Genomic DNA, 24845 nt, shown 5'->3' with positions numbered 1-24845 from the left:
CAGAAAGAACATGAAAATAAGTTTATGACATGGTTGAAAGAGTTGGAAAGGATGATTGTATGCATTCTTTCCCTGTAAACAATAATAAGATATTTAATTGGTCGTGATCACAGTTATTGTTTATGCTTATAGGTCTGCCATGGTGATGTTAAAGATCAAGAAATATGTGATTTACAAAATGGTTTGTCCAAAGTTATATAATATTACAACAGGTATATCGTAAATGGTTATCGATTCTATACAAAAGACTACGGTGTCAATAAGTCAACGATGAATAGTGGTGTGTGCGTCAAGGGTAGCAGTTACAGTGAAAATGAACATGACTACTACGGTATTATAAAAGAAATAATGAAGTTGACTTACTTAGACACAAATAATAGCTTAACTTTATTCAAGTGTCATTGGTTTAATCCCACAACAACAAGAGTCGACAAAGCCTCAGGTATTGTGGAGGTGAATCATAAATCATAGTTTGGAACATATGAACCTTTCATATTAGCCTCACAAGCTCAACAAGTTTACTATACTTCATATCCGACTACAAGGAAGTCAGATAAAAATGAATGGTGGACAGTTTGTAAGGTGAAGTCTAAGTTATACCCCGAGTATGATCAGTTACAGGAAGACAAGATTGCTGAAGAGAGTGATTACTATCAATCAGATGATATGTATGATTTCTCTTATGGTCACGATGTCGCATATCGTATGCATGCCATATCACCATTGTCCGATGGCACATACATGGAAGAATGTGATCCAAATGATATACCAAGTGGATGAGCGCTAAATGAAGAAAAAGAAGATGATGACGAAGACAGGGAGGTGAAAGAAGAAGAGTATGAAAGTCGAACAAGTGATAAGGAATCATTCTCGAGCTAGTGAAATACATCTTGTAATACATACTTGTATTTGATCTTAATGATTAGATTGATTTGAATGTATTATAATGATTTGAATATTTTGAAGGTATTGCAATGTTTTGAATGTATTATAACACTTCAATAGGTATAGAGTTATGAATTGAATGTATTGTAACGTGTTAGAATGATTTAAATGAAATAGCAAATATTTGAATGTCTTACATGAAGTTTTTTTTTTATTTGATTATGTATTCATGAAGATATAAAGTTGTGTAACTGATCCAATATATCAAAATATATTGCAATGTTTGAATGTATTGCATGACATTTTTTATTTGTTAGAATATGGTTCATGGAAGTCACAGTCGTCGAGCACCAAGTGGTAGCCAGTCTGAGCCTTTATCTTCACGAGTTGCTTTGACAGGTATATCATTTAAATAATTATATACTTGATTAGTTTAAATGTGCATTGTGTGGATTTCTAACTCATTATTTTGTAGGTGTTGTTTCGCCTACACATGACCCACCTACGCCGGATGCAGGGTCTTCTCAGTGTGACCCACGATGAGTAATTCAAATAGTGTATATCGATAATCGACCATAAGTATTTCATTGTCACTTATCCAATACTTAACTTATAAAAAGTGTATATCGACAGTCGATTGTTAATGTGTATCAATTCATGTTCAGTGCGAGGTTTGAGCAGCATGAAGTAATATGAAAAATTATGAAGTCATTACTGCATCATCTTTCAAGACCGGTAGCGCAATGAAAAGAGTACCCGAGAGAGGTGTTAGACAGTTTAATATCCTTATTCGTGGTATGCAATAGTTTATCATGACAAGAAGTGTTTTATATTTATGTGTGCTAACTTTCTGAAAGTATTTGTAGGCTTCCCATCGTTTTGCGACTGTAAACGAGGAGAAAGATGCGAGGGTAGTATGGCAGAAGGTGGCTGTCAATCGATTTGCCGACATGCTGCACAATATGAAGACTGCAGCAAAAAAAGCAATTGGTGGGATAGATGATCCACTGCAGTGGAAGAGCCATGGGTCTTCTACTATCAGGAGAGATTATTGGGAGGGCATGTGCGACAAGTGGGCGAGCAATAAATTTTAAAACCGCTCAATAAAGGTTGCACAAAATCGAGTGAAGATGCCCGATGCCCATCTACACACAGGTGGATCTAGGACTTTTGGGAGCCACCACAAGAGAATGATAACTCATGAATATATATATTGTCAAGTTTGTAAATATTTCAGCATACTTATTAATCGATTTTTTTTATCATTTAACATTGCAGGAAGCAGAAAAAAGAGACATTGTGCTTTACAGGGATGTGTTTGTTGAAACACATAAACGTAAAAGCACGAAAGATTTTGTATCAGGGAAGGCGAGAGCGATATCGGTATGTATTTATTGTATTAATAAACATTATAATATATAAGTTACTTTGAATTACGTTATCATAAACATTGTAATTCTAAATTATTCATTACTTTGTAGGAGTCATACGAGCAGCAAATAGTACAATGATATGGCGATAACTCCACTCAGCATCCGCTTTTTGATCCTGCAGCATGGGTGACTGCAACTGTTGAACCCAAAAAGGGTCGTGTGTTTGGGTTTGGGAGTAACATGAACACCACACTAGTCGTTGCCTCCTGCAGCCACGACTCTCAGAGTTCTCCCGCCAGCATCAACTCCCAACGTCCGAATGACCCTGCTATGTCTTGGGATGGTGTGTGTCAGCGTCTTGAGAAAAAGATACAGAACTTTTTAAATGAAACCATTCCCAACATTGTCCGTAATGAGTTGTGCAACTTTTTTAAGGATAGGAGAACTTCGTCTGCATTTAACATGAGCTTCGGTGCCCGTCAGGTATAAAGATTCATGTCATTTGTTTCATGTCGTTAGATTTCAAGCTAGTATAATGCATGATTGAATACATATATGCATGATTGCCTCACTATGAATTTTTTTGACATCTTATAACACATATATGCATGATTGATTCACTATAAAATTTTTTTGACACCCTTATAACACATATACACATGATTGAATCACTATGAAAGTTTTTTTACAACCTTATAACACATATATGCATGATTTGATCACTATAAAAGTTTTTTAAAAACCTTAGAACGCATACAAGCATGCTTTCATCACTATGACAACCTTAGAACACATATGAGCCTGATATTAGCATATATGAAAGTTTTTTAATGCCTTATAACACATATGAGCCTGATATTAGCATATATGAAAGTTTTTTAATGCCTTATAACACATATGAGCTTGATATTAGCATATATGAAAGTTTTTTAATGCCTTGTAACACATATATGCATGATTGAATAACTATAAAAAAATTTGACTGCTTTAGAACATGATAGGCATGATTGAATCACATATAAAGTTTTTTTACTACCTTAGAACACATATAAGCATGATTTCATCACTATGGAAGTTTTTTTACTGTCTTGCAACACATATATGCATGATTGTGATATATAACACATTTATTTGACAGCCTTATATACTATATATGCATGCGTGAATCACTGTGAAATTCTTTGACAAACTTAAAACACATATCTGCATGATTGAGTCACTATATATTTTTTTATCAGTCTTAGAACACATATTTGAATTCTGTTAATGTCCTTCAGTTTATTGTTATTCTTTGTGTCATTCAGCCATTTACTTTGTTGCATTAGATTATGTGCATTATATATAATTTATTTCATTAAATTTTCTTTATAAATACTAACATTTTTTTTCTCTTGTAGGATGCTGGAGATGATCAACGTAGTGGAACTGATGGAGGCATGGAGGGAGGCGTAGATCGACAAAATGAAAAGAATTATGCCCAGAATCTTGACGAGGATTAGATTCATTTGTTTAATTTCTTTGACATACTTATAACTAAGTATAATTTGGCAAGGATTGTATTTGATTGTTAAAGTTTGCCTAATTTAGAACTTGTGTTAAATTTGTTCCACCTGTATATGTATTTTTTATGTGTGTTTTCTTTTTTATAAGCAGGTTATATGAATTGTATAACGAAAAAAATTTCTCGAGTTTCAGAAAAATTTTAAAAAAAATATAATTTTTTAAAAATTAGCGACAGATTGGCCATGGATATTATCCATCGCTACTCTATCACCAATTTGAGGCAGTCGTCGGTTTGCGATGGAATTTAAGTCGTCGCTAATGGCTGTCATCAATTTGGCGACGGCCATTAGCGACGGATACGTATCTCTCGTTAAATAGTAGCGACTGATTAGCGACGGATTAAATTTCATCGCATAACCAAATTCAGTCTTTATTTAGCGATGGATTAACGATGGGCATGATCCGCCACCAATCTTACGCTACCTAGCGATGGATTGGCGACAGATAAATTCTGTCGCAGTTTTGCGACTAGGGTTATGCGACAGATGCTAATCCATCGCAAAGGCCGCCGCTAACATATTTAGTGATGGATTAGCAATGGCGTAGCGACGGATAGCGTTCGTCGCTAATACGCATATTTCTTGTAATGAGTCCCATGTCTGGTTCTTATATAGAGACTCCATCTCTTTCACCATAGCACCCATCCATCTACCTTTATCTTGGCTAAGTATTTCCTTTTGAAAGGTAGTAGGATCTTCACTACTAGTAATAAGTCCATAAAAAACCAAATCCTCAAAACCATACCTGGTGGAAGGCCTGATGGTGTGTCTAGGCCTGTCTGTGGCTGTAGTGTGATGCTCCTGACTCTCTAAACTAAAGCCTTCTGAATCACGTGTTTCTAACTCCACCTGCACCCCATCTTCATTGCTACCGTCATTTTCTGGCATCTGTTTCTCTTTCTCCTAAGTACGTTGTAACATGATTTTTTTTATCAAAAACCACATCTCTACTGATCACCACCTTGTTTGCCTTCAAATCCTATAGCTTGAAGCCTTTCACTCATTTATGATAACTCAAAAAATACATTGTATAGACTTTGCATCAAGCTTCGATCTGTCCTTACTAGAAACATGCATGTAGGCTGAACATATGAATACTCTCAACTCGGAGTAGTCTACCGCACTGCCCATCCATACCTCCTCTGCTACTTTTCCATCTAGTACTGCCCTCGGTGACCTATTAATCAAGAAACACACCATATTCACAGCCTCTACTCAGAAACTTTTTGCAAGCTCTGTATTCAACCTGAGGCACCGAGCTCTCTCAGCTATCGATTTGTACATCCTTTCCACTACACCATTTTGTTGTGGTGTCTTGTGAACTGAGAAGTGTCTCTTAATCCCATGCTGCTCACACAACTCTTGGAACTTCGAGTCTGTGTACTCAGTACCATTGTCTGACCTAAGGCATTTAATATTCCTTCCTGTTTGAGTCTCTATTTCAGCTTTTCACAACTTGAACTTGAAAGTGTAGTAGGATCGAGGCAACGAGCACTAGAGGGGGGTGAATAGTGCTTTTAAATATCGTCTGCGGAATTTTGATGGATTTTGCAATTTGCAAAACAAACACACAAAGAACACAATAATTTATCCTGGTTCGGTCTTTCCCGACCTACATCCAGTCCCCAAGCAAAACCCGCTTGAGATTTCCACTATCAACCTTGTGTAACTACAAGATCATACAGACCAAATCCGGTCCCACTTTCAGTAACACACCTACTGAAAGCAAAAAACTCCTTTAAACCAAGGAGTCCTTCCTTTTACAGAAAATTGAAATAAGTAACAACTTACAAAACAACCTATGAGCCCTTCTTATGAATGCAAATGAGATGCAATTGGCTTTTGAGGTTGTTGAAATACTCTACTCACGAATTCACTGTCTCTCAAAGGAATTTGAGTGAAAAATTGAAGTGAAAAATATCGCGTGAGTGAGAAAATGAATATGAGTGAAAAGCAAAGAGTAATTGATTCAAATTGATTGAATTGCAGTGCTTTTGAGTGTAAAATGCACTAATATTTATAGTTGAAAGATTCCATACGTTGAGGGTATAAAAGGGTGTCAAAACAGTCTATTTTGAATGATCAAAATGCTTGAAAATGCAAAGACACACCTTTTAAAAGTTTCAGAAAAAATGACAAAATTAGTCGACTGGAACAGTAGTTAGTTAACTGATAGTTAGTTATTAGTAGACTGACAGTTATCATCGGTCGACTAATCTGTTTATCAAGCCATTTGAAAATCTGAAGATTTGAAACTTAGTCCACTAGAGAAAAAGTTAGTCGACTGATAATATCATCAGTAGACTGAAAAACCTTTCAGTCGACTGCTGCTAAATTTTTCTGAAAATACATGTTCTGTCCGGTCGACTGATAAAATCATTAGTCGACTGCTGCTAAATTTCCAGAAAACAGACATTCTGTCCAGTCAACTGATAAAACCTTCGGTCGACTAATTTGACAAAAATGACATTTTGTTTAGAAAATTTGATGCGAAAGGATTAGTCGACTGGTGAGTCTATTGGTCGACTAATAAACACAAAAAATCAAATAAAGAGTTTTCTAAAAAGATTTTCATGAAGGGTTCTTTTAGAAAAGTTTTTTAAAGACTTTTTAGGTGAAATGCAACTGAAATATGCACTCTAAGTAAGGCTCTTATAAGAATCTAAGACTTTTAAATAAATTTTATATTTGCACACAAGTCTTCAAAGATTCTTCATCGAATTCTTCAATGCTTGTCATCTTTCTTCATTGCCTTAGCTGAAATGCAGTTGACTTTACTTGTTCATCATTAAAACCTTGTACTTGAAGTTTCATGTACGGCTTCATTGTCGTAACAATCTCTCCCTTTTTTATGATGACAAACTAATCAAAGATGGAGCATTTAGATGCATAGATGGAGATTTTACTCCCCCTATCAATATGCTGCAAAACATTAGAAGTTAGTACATTCAAAGCACATATATTACATATTGATTGTTTTGCATTTCCATCACTTCATGCATTTCTAAAACTTTTTCATAAAAGCATTGAAAATTGCATTTATGCAATTTCTATCTTTTTCTCTTAATTTCTCATGCAAGTTCTATCTTTTTCTCTGAATTACTCATACAAGATCTAATGCAAGTTCTATCTTTTTCTCCCCCTTTGTCATAATAAAAAAGAGTAAAGGTAGAAATAACATAAGCAAAATGTAAATTCAAGTTCAAAATATTACAACCCATAAAGTATCAAAGTTCAGTAAGGACAAAAAACAAAGATCAGAAAAGTGAGTTGAGCAACTCCTTGATTGCAGTAATATCTTTCTGAATCGAAGAAAGTTGTTGAGTCACATCTTCACGAAAAGTGTGTTGATGCAGCTCCAAAGCTTCCAGTCGCTGCAAAACTTCATCATTGTCTTGACTAGTAGAAAATTTCTTTCATTTTGCTTGAGATAAAGGTGTCACAGAAGATGGTGAGGGTTCAGAGGGTGATGGTTCAGATGGTTCAGTTTGATCAAAGTTTAAAGGAGGCAGATATTTGATTTTCATACGTTTAAAAATAGTTTAATCAAAGAACTCCTTTTGTTTAATGTATTTTTCATTGGTTAAGGGCACTTTGAAATATCTGAAAATATGAGTAAGAAGACATACATACGGAAGAAAAGGTTTTTGTTTCCACAAATTAGTAAAATACACATTGGCCCAATTTACAGAAATATTTCTAAATAAGACATAAAGAGCCGTAGATAAATCTGTGGAATAGTAATCAAAAGATCCAGTTTTAGGTAGAACATTATGAGCAAGAATTGGTCCAGCAATGCGTGCGTGAGTTTGAAGATTGATATTTTTGAAAGGAGGACAATGAGGTGCACCAAGAAGAAGAATTTGTTCAAAAATTCTTTCATCATTAAGTTCAATAGTATTGAAAAGAGTGTCTGAAGGTGAAATTTCTAGGATTTGTCCAAGCATTTTAGAATCAAACTCAATTTCAACATCGCAAACAAGAGAGGAAAGGATTCCAGTTTCATGATCAATTTGTAAATTTGTGTAAAACAAGTGGATCAGAAAATGATAATAAAGGGGGTCTGCACAGGCATCAAAAAGATGTGAAATACCTGGAAATAATTCTCTGATTTTGTAACGAGAAAACAGGTGAAAGAAGATATTTCGGCCTGGTAAAATAGGAAGTGCAGAAATTGATCCAAAAGTATCATATAAAAGAGAATTTCGGAGTAATCTGAGAGAAAATCCATGTCTTGCTGGAGGTGTAGGCGGAGGAGAACCTTTTGCGGATGCAGTCTTCTGACGAGGCATGGTTGAAACAGATTCACCTAAAAAAAATTGCAGTTGCAGAGAATGATTGATTAACACAGTCGTTGAGAAGAATAATTGAAGATGGTGTTGATGTCAGCTTCCAAATGCTTTAAAAATGATGTCCGGCAGAAGGAAGATGTTGTCCGGCGTTGTGGCGGAGAACTAACGCAACTTTGTGCAAAGCGAAAAAGAGGTGCCTTCTACGATCAAGATCGTTGGTAGTGGCCAAAATAATCAAAAGTAACAACCCACTGAAAAGGGATGTCGATTCTCCACAGATTTTAGGCAAGAGGGAAGAGACGAGGATGAGTTCGTGGTGGATGACGGCAGGTGAGAGGAGGCTGCCACAAAGGGATTCCGGCGAGGACTGAAGAGGCACCGGTCACGGCAAGAGGATTCCGGCGAAAAGTCAAGAGACTCCCTGTCACGGCTAGAAGATTCCGGCAAGGAGAGGTTCGAACGACACTCCGAGGGTTTTTCAGAAGAGAGAGGAGAGAGAGAGAGGGTTTCATTTTTCAAAGGTTTCATTTAAGAAAAATGAAAAGGTGCATAAAAATGAAACGATGCATTAAAAACCAAGGGGTATCAGGTCTTTTTTAAAAAAAATTTAAAAATATCAGTCGACTAGATTTTTATTGGTCGACTAATAAGGTGTGATTCCTTCTGTAAAATTTTTAAAGCATCAGTCAACTAGAAATTTATCGGTCGACTAATATGGTGCGATTTTGAGATTTTATTCAAAAATCAGCATTTTATAAATCCAAAAAAGAGCAAATGCTTAGTTCTTTCCTAATTCTCATAAAATATTCATTTTTAAGTGGTTTAGTGAAGATATCGGCATGTTGTTCATTAGTGGAAATAAAATTTAACAAAATATCTCCTTTTAACACATGATCTCTTATGAAATGATGTCTAACTTCAATATGCTTAGTTTTTAGTGCTAAACAGGATTTTTTGAAAGATTTATAGCACTAGTGTTATCACAATAAATAGTTGTTGTGGAGTAATTCAAACCAAAATCTTTTAAGGTCTGTTTCATCCATAGTACTTGTGAACACGCTAAACTAGCCGCTATATATTCTGCTTTAGTTGTTGAGAGTGACATTGAATTTTGCTTTTTACTAAACCAAGAGACTAAGGAATTTCCTAAGAAATGACAAGTTCCGCTAGTACTCTTGCGATCAGATTTACTTCTTGCAAAATCTGCATCACTATATGAAACTAAATCAAAGGAAGATGATTTTGGGTAAAACAAACCAAAATCTGAAGTATCTTTCAAGTAACGAAGAATTTGTTTTACTATAGTTAAATGAGATTCTTTTGGATTAACTTGAAATCTAGCACACATACAAACACTAAACATAATATCAGGTCGACTAGCAGTTAAGTATAACAGAGATTCGATCATAGCTCTGTAGAGCTTAGTATATACATTTTTACCATTTTCATCTTTATCAAGAGAAGTAGTTGTGCTCATAGGATTTCTTCTTGATTTCGATGAGTTCATCTCAAATCTTTTGAGAAGTTCTTTTGTATACTTAGCCTGGTTGATGAAGATTCCTTCTTCAGTTTGCTTTATTTGAAGTCCAAGGAAGTAGTTTAATTTGCCCATCAAGCTCATTTCAAACTCTTCCTGCATAGCTTTAGCAAATTCTTTACAAAGAGAATCATTAGTAGAACAAAATATTATGTCATCAATATAAATTTGCACAATAAGAATATCTGAATTAAGATTTTTAATAAATAAAGTGGAGTCTACCTGACTAATGGAAAAACCAGATTGTTCTAGGAAATTTCGTAGTCTTTCATACCATGCTCTTGGTGCTTGTTTAAGTCCGTACAAAGCTCTTTTAATTTGTAGACTTTTTCTGGATATTTCTCATTTTCAAAGCCTGGAGGTTGCTCTACATAAACTTCTTCATTGATGTGTTCATTTAAGAATGCACGCTTAACATCAATTTGATATAACTTAAAATTCATGTAACTAGCAAAAGCAAACATCATTCGAATTGACTCCAATCGATTCACTGGTGCATAGGTTTAATCAAAATCTATGCCTTCTTCTTGATTATAGCCTTGTGCTACTAGCCTTGCTTTGTTTCGAATGACTTCGCCATTTTCGTTCAGCTTATTTCGGAAGACCCATCTTGTTCCAATTACTGGATGATCATTTGGTCTATCAACTAGATCCCATACATCATTCCTAGTAAATTGGTTAAGTTCTTCAGACATGGCCAAAAGCCAAAATTCATCATCACAAGCCTCATTGATATTCTTTGGTTCTATTTTAGATATGAAAGCAATATTTGCAATATGTTGCAATTGCCTTCTAGTTTGGACACCACTCTTTATTTCTCCAATAACTTGTTCATGTGGATGAATGAGAACTTCTTTCCAAACCAGTTGAAGAGAAACATTTTCTTGAGAAGTACTCTCTATAAAAGGTTCTTCTTGAAGTATTACTTCTTCTCCTTCGCTTAGAGGTATAACCTGCTCACAATTCTCATCAAATGCAACATGTAAAGATTCTTCAATGCAAGATGTTCTTTTATTAAAAACACGATAAGCTTTACTTCTAGAAGAATATCCAAGAAATATTGATTCATCTGATTTTGAATCAAACTTATCAAGATTTTCTTTGGTATTTAACAAGAAGCATTTACTACCAAAAATTTTGAAATATGAGATCTTTAGTATACGATCATAATACAATTCAAAACATGTTTTATGTAAAATTGGTCGAATAAAAACACGGTTTAAAACATAACATGTTGTATTTATTGCTTCAGCCCAAAAGTATTTTGGTAATTTTTTATCTTGAAGCATGGTTCTAGCACATTCTTGCAAAGTTCTATTCTTTCTTTCAACAACTCCATTTTGTGGAGCCGCTCTAGGAAAAGCAAAGTTGTGAGATATACCATGTAGATCACAAAACTTTAGAAAAGATTCATTTTCAAATTCACCATCATGATCACTACGGATTTTAATAATAGATGTAGATTTTTCATTTGTAATTCTTCTACAAAGTTTGGAAAATTCAGAAAAAGCATCATTTTTGCTTTTTAGAAAAAATCACCCATGTAAATCGAGAATAGTCATCTACTATAACAAAAGCATACTTGCTACCATTCAAACTTTGAATTCTAGATAGTCCAAATAGATCTAAATGTAAAAGTTCAAGAGGACGTTTTATTGAAACTATATCTTTTGCCTTAAAAGAACTCTTGATTTGTTTACCCATTTGGCAAGCATCACATAAGTGATCCTTTTTATATGGTATTCTAGGTAGGCCTCTAACAAGATCATTCTTGGATAACTTGGAAATAATTTTAAAGTTAACATGTCCAAGTCTATTGTGCCATAACCATTGAATTTCATTTGAAACAATAAGACATTTTTCATTAAAAGTGGGTAACTCATCTAGATAAAGTTCATACACATTGTTCCTTCTTTTACCTTTAAAAATGATCTTTTTAGATTGAAAATCAGAAATTAAGCATAAATCATGTTCAAAAGAAACAAGACAACCTTTATCACATAATTGACTAATAGATAATAAATTATGCATTAAACCATCTACTAAAAGAACATTTTCTATCAAGGAAAATTTTGGATTACCAATATTACCGATACTGATTACTTTTACCTTGTTATTGTCACCAAAGGTGACGGTACCTCCATCCTTACTTTGGAGGGTGGAAAATAACTCCGGCCTTCCAGTCTTATATTTGGAACAACCGCTGTCCAATATCCATTTGCTCTTTATTTTGTGTACCTACAACAAAATTAGAAGACAAAGCATTTGACCCCTTTCTATTTTTGGGTCCATGAGAGTTAGTCTTAGAAACCCATATCCATTTGGATTTTGGTTTCCTTTGATAATAAATATTCTTTCTATAAAAAGATTTATTATTTCTAGAGTAATCATGTCTAGGCTTAGAAGCATTATAAGTTCCATGATTAGATGCATTTCTATTATAACTAGAAAATTTAGTTCTTTGAACAAATGGTTGAGAATACTGTCTTTGATTTTTTACCACATAGTTTGGTCTATTTTGAGTATCAAAGAAACTATATCCCAATCCAGTTTTATTAACCGAGCATCTTTGAGAACCAAGAAGTCTTTCTAGATTCTCTTGACCATTTATGAATTTGGTCACTATAGAAAGAAGATCATTTGATTATTCTTTTAGACTAGTTATTTCTTCTTGTAAGAGATTGGTTCTAATTCCAATTTCTTTTATCTCAAATGCTTGATGAGAGTATTCTTTCTTGAGATCTTCTGTCTCTTGAAGTAACACTTTGTTTTGAGAGTCAAGAGTTGCATTTTCAGATTTTAACTCTTTGTTTTTAGAACTTAAACTTTTAAATTTAGCATATAAATCATTAAATGCCTCTAATAAATCATCATACTCAAATTGACTTACCGAGTCTTCTTGTGCTACAAAACACATGTTGGCGACTTCTTCATTTGATTCTTCATCGAAAGAGGAGTCACTATCATCCCAACATGCTTGAAATGCCTTTTTCTTCTTGAATTGGTCCTTGGGCTTGATTTTGAGAAGAGGACAATCTTTCTTGATATGTCCTGCCTTTTTGCAATTAAAGCACTTGACTTCATTTGGATTGGAAGAATCCGCTTTCTTTACCTTTCTTTGAAATCTTCCCTTTTTGATGAATCTTCTGAATTGCCTAGTAATAAGGGCAATATCTTCATCTTCATATTCTTCTAAATTTTCAGAGTCAGAAGTAGCCTTAAAAGCAAGAGATTTCTTCTTGGGTTCTTCTTCTTGTCTGTCTTGAAGTTGGACTTCATATGCCATTAAGTTACCAACCAAATCTTCAAGAGTGAGAGTGTTTAAATCATTTGCTTCTTCAACAGCTGTGGTTTTTCTCTCCCATTCAAGAGTTAAACACCTTAGAATTTTTCTGACTAAATTCACTTGTGAATATTCTTTTCCAAGGAATTTCAGAGTGTTAGTGATATTGGTCATTCTTATTATCATGTTCGATATAGATTCATTTTGCTTCATTTTAAACAATTCAAATTTATGAACTAAAGAAGAGATTTTAGATTCCTTTACCTTTGACGTACCTTCGTGAGTCACGAGATGAGTATGCCAGATTTCATTTGCTGTAGAGCATTGAGAGATGCGATTGAACTCTACCTTGTCAACGACATAATACAATGCATTCATAGCCTTGGCATTAAGTGAAGCAGTCTTCTTTTCTTCATCGGTCCATCGACTAAAATCAGTTGATGACATTTGGTACTTTTCTGAAACAACTCTTCAAATTTCGAGATCCATGGATTGTAAGAATATTGTCATTCTCACTTTACAGTATCCATAGTTTGTTCTGTCAAAGAGAGGAGGACGAACAGAGGAGCATCCTTCTTTGTGCTGAGATAATGTTGTTGTCATGCTAGATGATGGTCAAATCAAAATAATAGCAAACATGTTCTGATACCAAATGAAAGTGCAGTAGGATCGAGGCAACGAGCACTAGAGGGGGGTGAATAATGCTTTTAAATATCATCTGCGGAATTTTGATGGATTTTGCAATTTGCAAAGCAAACACACAAAGAACACAATAATTTATCCTGATTCGGTCTTTCCCGACCTACATCCAGTCCCCAAGCAAAACCCGCTTGAGATTTCCACTATCAACCTTGTGTAACTACAAGATCATACAGACCAAATCCGGTCCCACTTTCAGTAACACACCTACTGAAAGCAAACAACTCCTTTAAACCAAGGAGTCCTTCTTTTTACAGAAAATTGAAATAAGTAACAACTTACAAAACAACCTATGAGCCCTTCTAATGAATGAAAATGAGATGCAATTGGCTTTTGAGATTGTTGAAATACTCTACTCACGAATTCACTGTCTCTCAAAGGAATTTGAGTAAAAAACTGAAGTGAAAAATATCGCGTGAGTGAGAAAATGAATATGAGTAAAAAACAAATGGTAATTGATTCAAATTGATTGAATTGCAGTGCTTTTGAGTGTAAAATGCACTCATATTTATAGTTGAAAGATTCCATATGTTGAGGGTATGAAAGGGTGTCAAAACAGTCCATTTTGAACGATCAAAACGCTTGAAAAATGCAAAGACATGCCTTTTAAAAGTTTAAGAAAAAATGACAAAATTAGTCGACTGGAACAATAGTTAGTTAACTGATAGTTAGCTATTAGTAGACTGACAGTTATCGTCGGTCGACTAATCTGTTTATCAAGCCATTTGAAAATCTGAAGATTTGAAACTTAGTCGAGTAGAAAAAAAGTTAGTCGACTGATAATATCATCAGTAGACTGAAAAACCTTTCAGTTGACTGCTGCTAAATTTTTCTAAAAATACATGTTCTGTCCGGTCGACTAATAAAATCATTAGTCGACTGCTGCTAAATTTCCAGAAAATAGACATTCTTTCTAGTCGACTGATAAAACCTCCGGTCGACTAATTTGATAAAAATGACATTTTGTTTAGAAAATTTAGCGCGAAAGGATTAGTCGACTGGTGAGTCTATTGGTCGACTAATAAACACAAAAAATTAAATAAAGAGTTTTCTAAAAAGATTTTCATGACAGGTTCTTTTAGAAAAGTTTTTCTAAAGACTTTTTAGGTGAAATGCAACCGAAATATACACTCTAAGGCTCTTACAAGAATCTAAGACTTTTAAATAAATTTTATATTTACACACAAGTCTTCAAAGATTTTCATCGAATTCTTCAATGCTTGTCATCTTTCTTCATTGCCTTAGCTGAAATGCAGTTGACTTTACTTGTTCATCATCAAAACCTTGTACTTGAAGTATCATGTACGACTTCATTGTCGTAACAAAACTTGGTAAATGTTTCTGATTTGTGTTGCATGAAGTGCACCCAAACTTTTCACGAATAATCATCAATGAAACTCATGAAATACATATGTCCTCCTTGTGATGCTACGTTGACCGGTCCCCAAAGATTTGTATGAACATAATCAAGAATCCCCTTAGTCTTGTATGTGGCTATCCTAAACTTTACCCTGTTCTGTTTTCCAAGAACACAATACTTACATAAATCGAGCTTGCATGTCTTGACACCCTTCAAAAGATTTTTTTTATGAAGTTCCATCATCCCACACTCACCCATATGTCCTAGCCGCATGTGCCACAGGACAATATTGTCTGACTCGGACTCTACAACAACAACTCTACCTACAACAATAGTACCTAGCAGCCTATAGATATTTTTTGCTAGTTTCTGTCCCTTCATTACTGTTGACACACTTTTACTTACTTTCATTACTCTACTTTCAGATTTGTAACTACAAATGTTATAATCTAAAGTGCCCAATAAAATCAGATTCTTCCTTAAATCTGGTATATGTCTAATATCACACAACGTTCTAACCACACCATCAAACATTTTAATTCTGATATTTTCTATTCCAGCCACTTTGCAGGATGCATTGTTGCACATCAGAATAGAACCAGAATTGATTAACCTATAGGTGTCAAACTAATCTTTATTTAGAGTCATGTGGTAGGAGCATGTTGAATCCATGATGCACAAATCTGTCAGATGTTCTGAAACGGATGAAACAGAAAGCATATCACTATCACCACTCTCTAAGTCTTCTTCTTCCACTACGTTTGTCAACTTTGATGGACTCTCGTTGTTCTCTGCATTGCCTTTCTTTTTTTTGGACAGTCTCGTTTAATGTACCCCTTTTTTCGCACTTGTAACATGTGAAATCCTTTTTTTCTTTGATTTGGGCCAGGATTTATTGTTACCCAAATCATTACGAGACTTGCTCCTTCCGCGTTCCTGGTTACCCCTCACCATAAGTCCTTCACCTTGTGATGTCTCATCACTGGCTTTCTTCCATTGATGAAAGCCTAATAGAGCACTTGTGACATCTTTCAGCTCGAGACTTTCTTTTCCCCACATTGGGGTCGTAACCAGATTCTCATATGCGAGAGACGTCGGTAGATAATTCAGCAACATCAACGCCTTGTCGTCATTTTTGAACTTCACATCAACTCATTTAAGATCGTTGATGATCTGATTGAACACATTGATGTGTTGGCTCAGATCCGAGCCCTCTGACATCTTAAGACCAAACAACTTCTATTTAAGATAGAGTTTGTTCGTCAATAACTTAGACATATACCAACTTTCCAATCTTAACCAAACTGCCATCAGTGATTCTTCATCCATGACGTGATACATCACATCATCTTCTAGACAAAATGATGCAATAACACGATGTAGACTCGGTACGCACCGATCCACGATCCAAGTTCCAAACGGATCTTGACACACGTGAAGCTTATACAATAATGAATCCGAACAGGACTCTGGGTAAACAGAATTTATGGACTCGTGCACTCTGCTTCGATTGATGCTGCCCAAATAAAAGTTGTGTGTGACTTGCACAACATTCCATAGAATCAGAAATCACTGGATTCAGATCAGCGGTGTTCGTTCTACGGACCCGAAACTGGTTCTATCTTTCCACAGAATCAAACAAAATGAATTTTCAAGCAGGGAATCTCCAGATAACGAATAAATACCGAACACCACTAGGAGTGTTCTGAACCAAACTGGTGACAGTGGAGTTCTGTCAGTGTAAGACTTTGACAACACTTTTCAGGGACTCAAACGGCTGATTCACAAAACGGTTTCAACTACAAAGTTGTAGAAAAATGTTTTAGCTTTCCGTAAAGCTAAAAAATGCAAGAATCCGACTAGTATCAAGGCTGATATAGGTGATTTTTCAGAGTCTTTCCAGACAACCCGAGATTCAAGAATCTGAGTTTTAACAGAAAATTTGAGTTATATAATAACCAATAAAACTGGATATTTTATGAATAATAGAATCACTTCTTAATCAAAATACTTCAAACATTCATTTCAATCAAACAACAAATGGTTTACTTAAAACTTTCAAGTAATTTGCAACGAAGGAGATGAAACACATAAGATAAAATAACACAAATGAAACACATAAACCGGTGAATAATATTCGGATGAAGATGCCAATGGATGTTGCTGGAAAGCAGCCGATATTGGAAAGAAGTCTCTCAAACCGCAGCTTGAATCAGCAGCCAACACGAACCAAGAATGCTTACACAACCACGTCAAGGTCGATCTTCTCAAAGATCATAAACTCGAGCTTTTCCACCAACCAAAGGGCTTGATGCCATCAACATGAAACTTGCTAGGGATTTTAGAGGCTTAACCAAGCCAAATCACACAAAATGATAAACAACAAACTTGTAGGACATGATCTTATCTTTTCAACAAGCTAAAAATCATGCAATTTAGACTGGTATCTAGGGAGATACGATCAAAATACTGAGATTGCATTCACCCTTCAAAACACTTGTTCTCCACCAAGAATTTTTTTTTAAAATTTCCAAAAATAAAAATGGCCCCCTCCCTTTGGTCGACCTCCACACATTAAAAGGCTTGGGGCTTGAAAAAGGGCCACATTAAAGAGCCAAATGGCCTTCCCAAGCCATGCTCCAAAATCGAGTTTGACTTGTGCTAATTTTGGTCATGAGCATTAAAAGGTCCAACAACTATTTTGTACTTGGAACAGTCAAGACTGAGATTTGAATGAGGTCCAAGATGGTCTACTCCAAAATGGCGCCAACTAGGACCACCTTTAGAAACAGATCTTGATCCAGATCCAAAACAGGCAGTGAACTAGATCTTGCACAAAACGCATTAGAAAAATGCAAATGCAAAAAAATAAAAACTACCCGCATTCCCCATACACCCTCTAGTGTTACAAAAGGATCCTACAGGGCACCAAAACTATCTGGATCCGTAGAATCTGGCTCCTAAAAAAAATAAAAAAATATTACAAATAAAAACATATTTAACGCGATTCCTCACATGCCAAAATGGAATCAAATAATAAAAATACAATCTCTAAGAAAGATGCAAAATATCTCAGATATTGTAGTACGATAATCAAAATGGGTCTGGGTTAGCAAAGATCCAATTGGACCCTGATAGTCCTGCACGATTGGATCTACCCTAGATTACATCTTGGATTGGATCTTGGAAATTGGATTTGGATTCAAATCATCTTCAAAGCTCGGATCTTCAGGATGCTCTGCATCATTCCCTCCTAGGTCGAAAGGCTTCGTCCTCGAAGCCTGTTTCTGCTCCAATGCCACTCCATAATCCCTACACGCATTCAAAATGTAATCAACGCAGAATCTATTCAAGGCAAATAAAAGAGAACTAAACAAGGCATGAAATTCTATATAAGAATGACAAGAATATTTGATGCAATATAATGCAATATGCTTTATAAAATGCAATTCAGATAAATTCAAAGCACAACAATGAAATTGAATCTCAAAAGCATCTAAGACATTATATTTAATAATCATACCTTGCATCAACACGCTACAGATAATAACAAAATTTTGGTCAACAATGGATAACAATTGACTATTTATCATGCAATTCAAAATATCAAATTTTGCACTAAGATTTTGATAATCACAAGATAAGTCACAAGCAGTACAATGTAACAATAGACCAAATTTACTATCGGGATTTGTCAAAGAGACAAAATCAACATTATATACTAAACCCTGATGGTCATAAACACGATTTGGGGCTTTAATGCCAACTAGACCTATTGTGTCACGACTAAAATGAGACTCTAAGTTCAACTCCGTAGAAGGAGTTTCAATATCTAAACGCTTATTGACACACATGCCTTGTTGATTCTCATTAATAAAATTAACTTTTTTGACAGTTGACTCAACAATGGATATACTAATGAGACTTGTCAGAATAATGGCGACAATCATGTCAGACGCAACGCGGGGGTAAACCGTAACATCCATGGGTTCACTACGAGAGTTTTTAAAATTGTTGGGTTCATTGACAAGGATGTCCACAGACTCACTAAGTCTTGGATTGAGCTTTTTTCAATTTCGATATCAACCTCAAAAATTGGGGTATAATTGACATGCGTGAAGTCATCAATAACATTTTCACATGCAAGTGTCTCTTCATCTTTGATGCTTTCACCAACTTCTCTAAAGAGCAGATTTTCAAAGATAAAGTTGTCCTCGACCAAGCTTAGACAACCTTTGGGGTTCTCCATGAATAAAGGGTTGCCAAAATGACGTGAGATCGTTCTTCACGATCTTCTATGTCAGAAAGTGAAGAAAGATCAGACAACTCATCGGTCTCTCTAACAAGGGTGGGTTTGGCATTCATCTCTTCAAAGACTGGATCAGAAATGAACACACTCATAGGAACATCCTCAAGTTCATGTGAGGTTTCCTTCTCGATTTCCTCATCTAATATCGATCCACCAACCATTTCATGAAAAGGCTCCTCGAGAGGATCCTGTGTGAAAATAATAAGAGTGTGATTAATTTCTTTGCACCGAGACTCTTCTTTGCTATCCCAATCCTCATTTTCTATTATGACTTCTTTGAATTATTGAGATTCTAAGTCAGAAGAATCAGAACTTTATTCATTCTCGTAACTTACACGTGAGATTTTCTCAAACCTAACCCTAAAATTATCAGATTTAAATAAGGTGGGGTTGGGTCGGGGCCTAAAGGATAAGACGAGCGAATGAGGACTCTGCCTCAATTCTCTTTGTAAAAAAATTACATAATGGACCTTTAAATTTGAAGCACCTGACTTCCGACTGGATCTTCTAGGCGGATCTATCTTTCTACCCGCATACGGGTACTGATGTGGGTCAGACCCACGAACGAAGTTTGACCACCCATACACCCTCAAGGATCGAAGTAGATCTGATCTGTGACGAAGCTCTTCCTCTAATTCTAGTTCACAAAGCTTTGATTTTATCCCTGCAATTTGCATTTGCTCAGCACGAAGTTGACTTTGCAAATTTTGAGCCTTCTTATCCCGTTCTAACTCAAATTCTTCATCAGAGTTATAATAATATATCTTATGCGTTCCTCGAGAACTATGCTGACTTCGCTCGGATGCTCTCTCCTGCTCCTTGGTAAAATCTTCCATCTTACGACTTAGATATTTGATTTTATGCCACAGAGTTTGAGTTCCATACTTAAGGTCACATATTTCATTTTCAGTGTTAAACTCGGTATGACTCCTATAGCATGTTTGCTCAGACATGGCGCATAGATCCTAAAAAAAAAATTGGACTCCCCACAACACCGGAAATCATGTCGGATTGAAAAATCTAAAAATTCTCGCTGTGATACCAAAATGATGCAATAACACGACGTTTACTCGATACGCACTGATCCAAGATCCAAATAGATCTTGACACGCGTAGAAGCTTATACGACAATGAGTTTGAATGGAACTTTGGAAAAATAGAATTTTGGGACCCGTGCACTTTGCTTCAACAGATGCAGCCCAAAAAACAGTTGTGCGCGACTCACACAGATTTCCAACGAATCCAAAATCACTGGATTCAGAAAAATGGTGTCCGTTCTACGGACCCGAAATTGGGACTGACAAACAAGGTTATGACAGACTTTTGGATTTTGTGAACATCCTTTTTGACAAGGTTTTCGACCCTGCAAACAGTAGAGTTTGCAAAAGCTTCCAACTGATAAATCAAAGGTCGGATTCAGACCTTTCCAACGAACTAAAATTTGGATTTTTTTGAGTTTTTTTCAATGCTTTATGATTTTTGAATTCTGGAAAATGGTATGAGTTGTTGATAAAATAACTAAATTTTCCATTATTCGACAATAGCAAAGATTGATATTTTTGAGCTATTTAATCGAAGATTCAATTAAAACTCAAAACATGAAAATTGTAGATCTAGGTTCTATCTTTCAACAAAATCAAATAAAACAAATTTTCATGCGGGGAATCTTCAGATAACGATTAAATACCAAACACCACTAGGAGTGTTCTGAACCAAACTGGTGACAGTGGAGTCCTGTCAGTCCAAGACTTTGACAACACTTTTCAGGGATTCAAACGACTGATTCACGAAATGGCCTCAACTACAAAGTTGTAGGAAAATGTTTTAGCTTTTCGTAAAGTTAAAGAATGCAAGAATCCGACTAGTATCTAGGCTGATATAGGCAATTTTCCAGAGTCTTTCCAGACAACCCGGGATTCAAGAATCCAAGTTTTGACAGAAAATTTGAGTTATATAATAACCAATAAAATTGGATATTTTATGAATAATAGAATCACTTCTTAATGAAATACTTCAAACATTCATTCCAATCAAACAACAAATGGTTTACTTACAACTTTCAAGCAATTTTCAACGAAGGAGATGAAACACAAAAGATAAAATAGCACAAATAAAATACATGAACCAGTGAATAATATCCGGATGAAGATGCCAATGGATGTCGTTGGGAAGCAGCCGATATTGGGAAGAAGTCTCTTAAGCCGCAACTCGAATCAGCAGCCAACATGAACCAAGAATGCTTACACAGCCACGTCAAGGTCGATCTTCTCAAAGATCATAAACTCGAGCTTTTCCACCAACCAAAGGGCTTGATGCCGTCAGCAGGAAACTTGCTAGGGATTTTAGAGGCTTAACCAAGTCAAATCACACAAAATGATAAGCAGCAAACTTGTAGGACATGATCTTATCTTTCCAACAAGCTAAAGATCTTGCAATTTAAACTGGTATCTAGGGAGATATGATCAAAATACTAAGATTGCATTCACCCTTCAAAACACTTTTTCTCCACCAAGAAATTTTTTTTAAAATTTTCAAAAATAAAAAAGCCCCCTCCCTTGGTCGACCTCCACACATTAAAATGCAATGGTCTTCCCAAGCCATGCTCCAAAATCGAGTTTGACTTATGCTAATTTTGGTCATGAGCATCAAAAGGTCCAACAACTATTTTGTACTTGAAATAGTCAAGACTGAGATTTGAATGAGGTCCAAGATGGTCTACTCCAAAATGACATCAACTAAGACCCTCTTTGGAAACAGATCTTGATCTAGATCCAAAATAGGGAGTGAATTGGATCCTGCACAAAACACATTAGAAAAATGCAAATGCAAAAAAATAAAAACTACTCGCGTTTCCCATACACCCTCTAGTGCCACAAAAGGATCCTACATGGCACCAGAACTATCCAGATTCGTAGAATGCGGCTCCTAAAAAAACAAAAAAAGATTACAAATAAAAACATATTTAACGTGATTCCTCATATGCCAAAATGAAATCGAATAATAAAAATACAATCTCTGAGAAAAATGCAAAATATCTCAGATATTGTAGCACAATAATCAAAATGGGTCTGGGTTGGTAAAGATCCAATTGGACCCTGATAGTCCTGCACGATTGGATCGGTCCTGGATTGAATCTTGGGAATTAAATTTTGATTCAATTCGTCTTCAAAGCTCGAATCTTCAGGATGCTCTGCATCACAAAGCCTGATAGTCGCCACAGCCTTCGCTTTCAGATCCTTCCAATCTGACTTCTCCATGCATTCTGGTTTCTTTTCGCATAACGCTTTCACCATGCCCTGCTGCAGCAATTAATCCTTAACTCTTCTCTGTTATAATCCGAAGTTACCAGTTTCATCAAACTTATCCAGATCGAATCTCGCAGATAAAACCTTAGAGATCGTTATCTGAGCTCTGATGCCAGTTGTTGAACAAGAGTGCAGCTATTGTGATGAATCTGTGAAAAATAATCAACAAAAAAATATCACAGGGATTTTACGTGGTTCGATGTACCTATGTCCACAAGAACGAGCGGCTGTATTTCAACTATCCTCTGATTTCAGGTTACAACATATATATATATATACTAACCATATGAATACTGAGTTTTATGAAACAAGAGCAAAAAAATAAAACTCTCCTGTACCAAACCGTAGGGACTCTACTCCCTGCACCCTCTCAACTACTAGTGTCCCTGTTGAAGTAGAACTCGGTAAAAACCGCAATTTCCACAATCTGCTTCTCATCAAATATGTGCCAACACACTTCTATGATGTGTTTGCACCCATTTTGGCACATTAAGGCTTTTAGTGAATTAACCTTCTCATATGCATACACATCCACGGGTGCACAAAGAAGCCAATTGAGGTTCCGGTGTGATTTGTAGCTGAAGAGTTTGAGACAGATATTTCATTTTACCTCCAAACCATATCTATTAAAAATATGTGCTGGGTTATTTCTGTTTTCTTGGCCTGGGCTTTTACAAGTTAGATAACAGTAACATGTACTGGTGCTTTAAATTTCTGGCATGAGTTTGTGTGAATGATATTAATATATTATATCGTGAATATGAATAATTCATGTTGCTTAAAATCATTTAATTTTCTTCTGATTCCTATGTATTTAATCATAATGCTGACCTGTAAGCTGTCTTGAACAATGAAACTGCAGGTGTTGGAGTTAGGTTCTGGAAGTTCTCAATTATGTGAATATTTGTACAGGGATGGGGTCACAAACATTACTTGTATAGATCTCTCTGCTGTGACTGGAAAAGATGCGGCAGCGGTTTGAAGGAAAAGGGATATGGAGGTATATGATTCATTCATTGTGATAGTGACATGTATAACATATGCCCATTTTCTTTTCCATAAAATTTTTTCTTAAACTTGAGGAAGAAATGGTTAATTTTTAAATGGTTTTTTCATATACTTCTATGATGTGTTTGCACCCATTTTGGCACATCAAGGCTTCTAGTGAATTAACCATCTCATATATTTTTTCTGAAATCTCCTCACAGCCCCAAACCAAATTACTTTCTTTATCCAAATTTCCTGGTAGATTGGTATGACATGATGGTTGTTGTAACTTAACTTTTTCACCCAAAGTAAACCCAACACAGCCAGGTCTGTTCGAGATTATATATATATATATATATATATATATATATATATATATATATATATATATATATATATATATATATATATATATAGCAATACTACAGTTGTCTTTTTTTTTTTTTTTGAAAAGGAAGGTTAGGCAGACCCCACCAGTTACACGACATACCATTTGGGTTTTGAACTTGCAACGTCCCATATCCCAACACATGGTGACGTGCACTAGCAGTTCATAGCAAACAAGCGGAGTTGTCTTTGGTTGCAACCACTTGTTCAAATGAACTGAAAAAAGGTAGGGTCTTCTATTATAGATAACAATGTGATTTCTCAGCTTGTCCCGTTTATGTGTAAGTGGGTGCACCCAGACACCGCTTAAAAGGGCGCTACAGATCTTTCCTTCATCAGTCAATTTTATAAGGCTTTGTTGGGGAAACTGTACTCGGTGGATTTGGGAAGGGACGAGTTCTCGAAAATAGGGACCTATGTTACAGGGATTCGGCCAACCAGGTGTCGGGTGTGTGTGTGAGTGTGGCACCTGGTGTGGTCAACCCAATCTTGAGTGCGGTCAATGCATTGCGGGTCATTTTCGTTTAGTTTTTAAACTAAAAAAAATTCTTGATGAAAAGGGTTGTGAAGAGGAGGATTAGGGCAATTTTTTTTTGGCCTAATCCTCCTTTCGTCTCCTCCTCAAACCGAACCGCTCTGCCGAACCAGGTATGCCCCTGACTACCTCTGCTCGCCTCCTCTCCTCTCTGACTCCGTCTTCTCCCTTTCTGCCTTGGGAAGCCCTCACCGCATATACTCAAAACATCTCACCCCAAGATCATTAAGAAGTTCATACAGAGACGTTTCAATGCGAACGGATACTCATTCTTCAGGCCCAAATTCTTCTTCTTTTCAGCAAGATTTTCTACAATACACAAGAGCTAAAC

The 24845-nt window shown here is 35.7% G+C and overlaps 1 protein-coding gene across 2 annotated transcripts in view; it reads left to right on the top strand.

Moving 5' to 3' along the window:
• The window catches only part of LOC149835168 (uncharacterized), a 35520-nt gene extending 11907 nt beyond the window's left edge, over nucleotides 1-23613 (top strand). Inside the window, exon 4 of one of the 2 annotated variants that reach the window (XM_090010435.1) lies at nucleotides 23468-23613. The gene's annotated coding sequence lies outside the window, so the exon portion shown is untranslated. Of the gene's footprint in view, nucleotides 1-3655; nucleotides 3853-23467 lie in introns of those variants that run through there. The other variant, XM_090010434.1, reaches the window with a different exon arrangement.
• The last annotated feature ends 1232 nt before the right edge of the window (nucleotides 23614-24845 follow it).

Source organism: Nuphar pumila, chromosome 6 (genome assembly GCF_984573655.1).
Source record: "Nuphar pumila chromosome 6, dmNupPumi1.hap1.1, whole genome shotgun sequence".
Classification (NCBI taxonomy): domain Eukaryota; kingdom Viridiplantae; phylum Streptophyta; class Magnoliopsida; order Nymphaeales; family Nymphaeaceae; genus Nuphar; species Nuphar pumila.
Note: the sequence above shows the minus strand (reverse complement) of the source record. Positions and strands in the feature narration are given on the sequence as shown.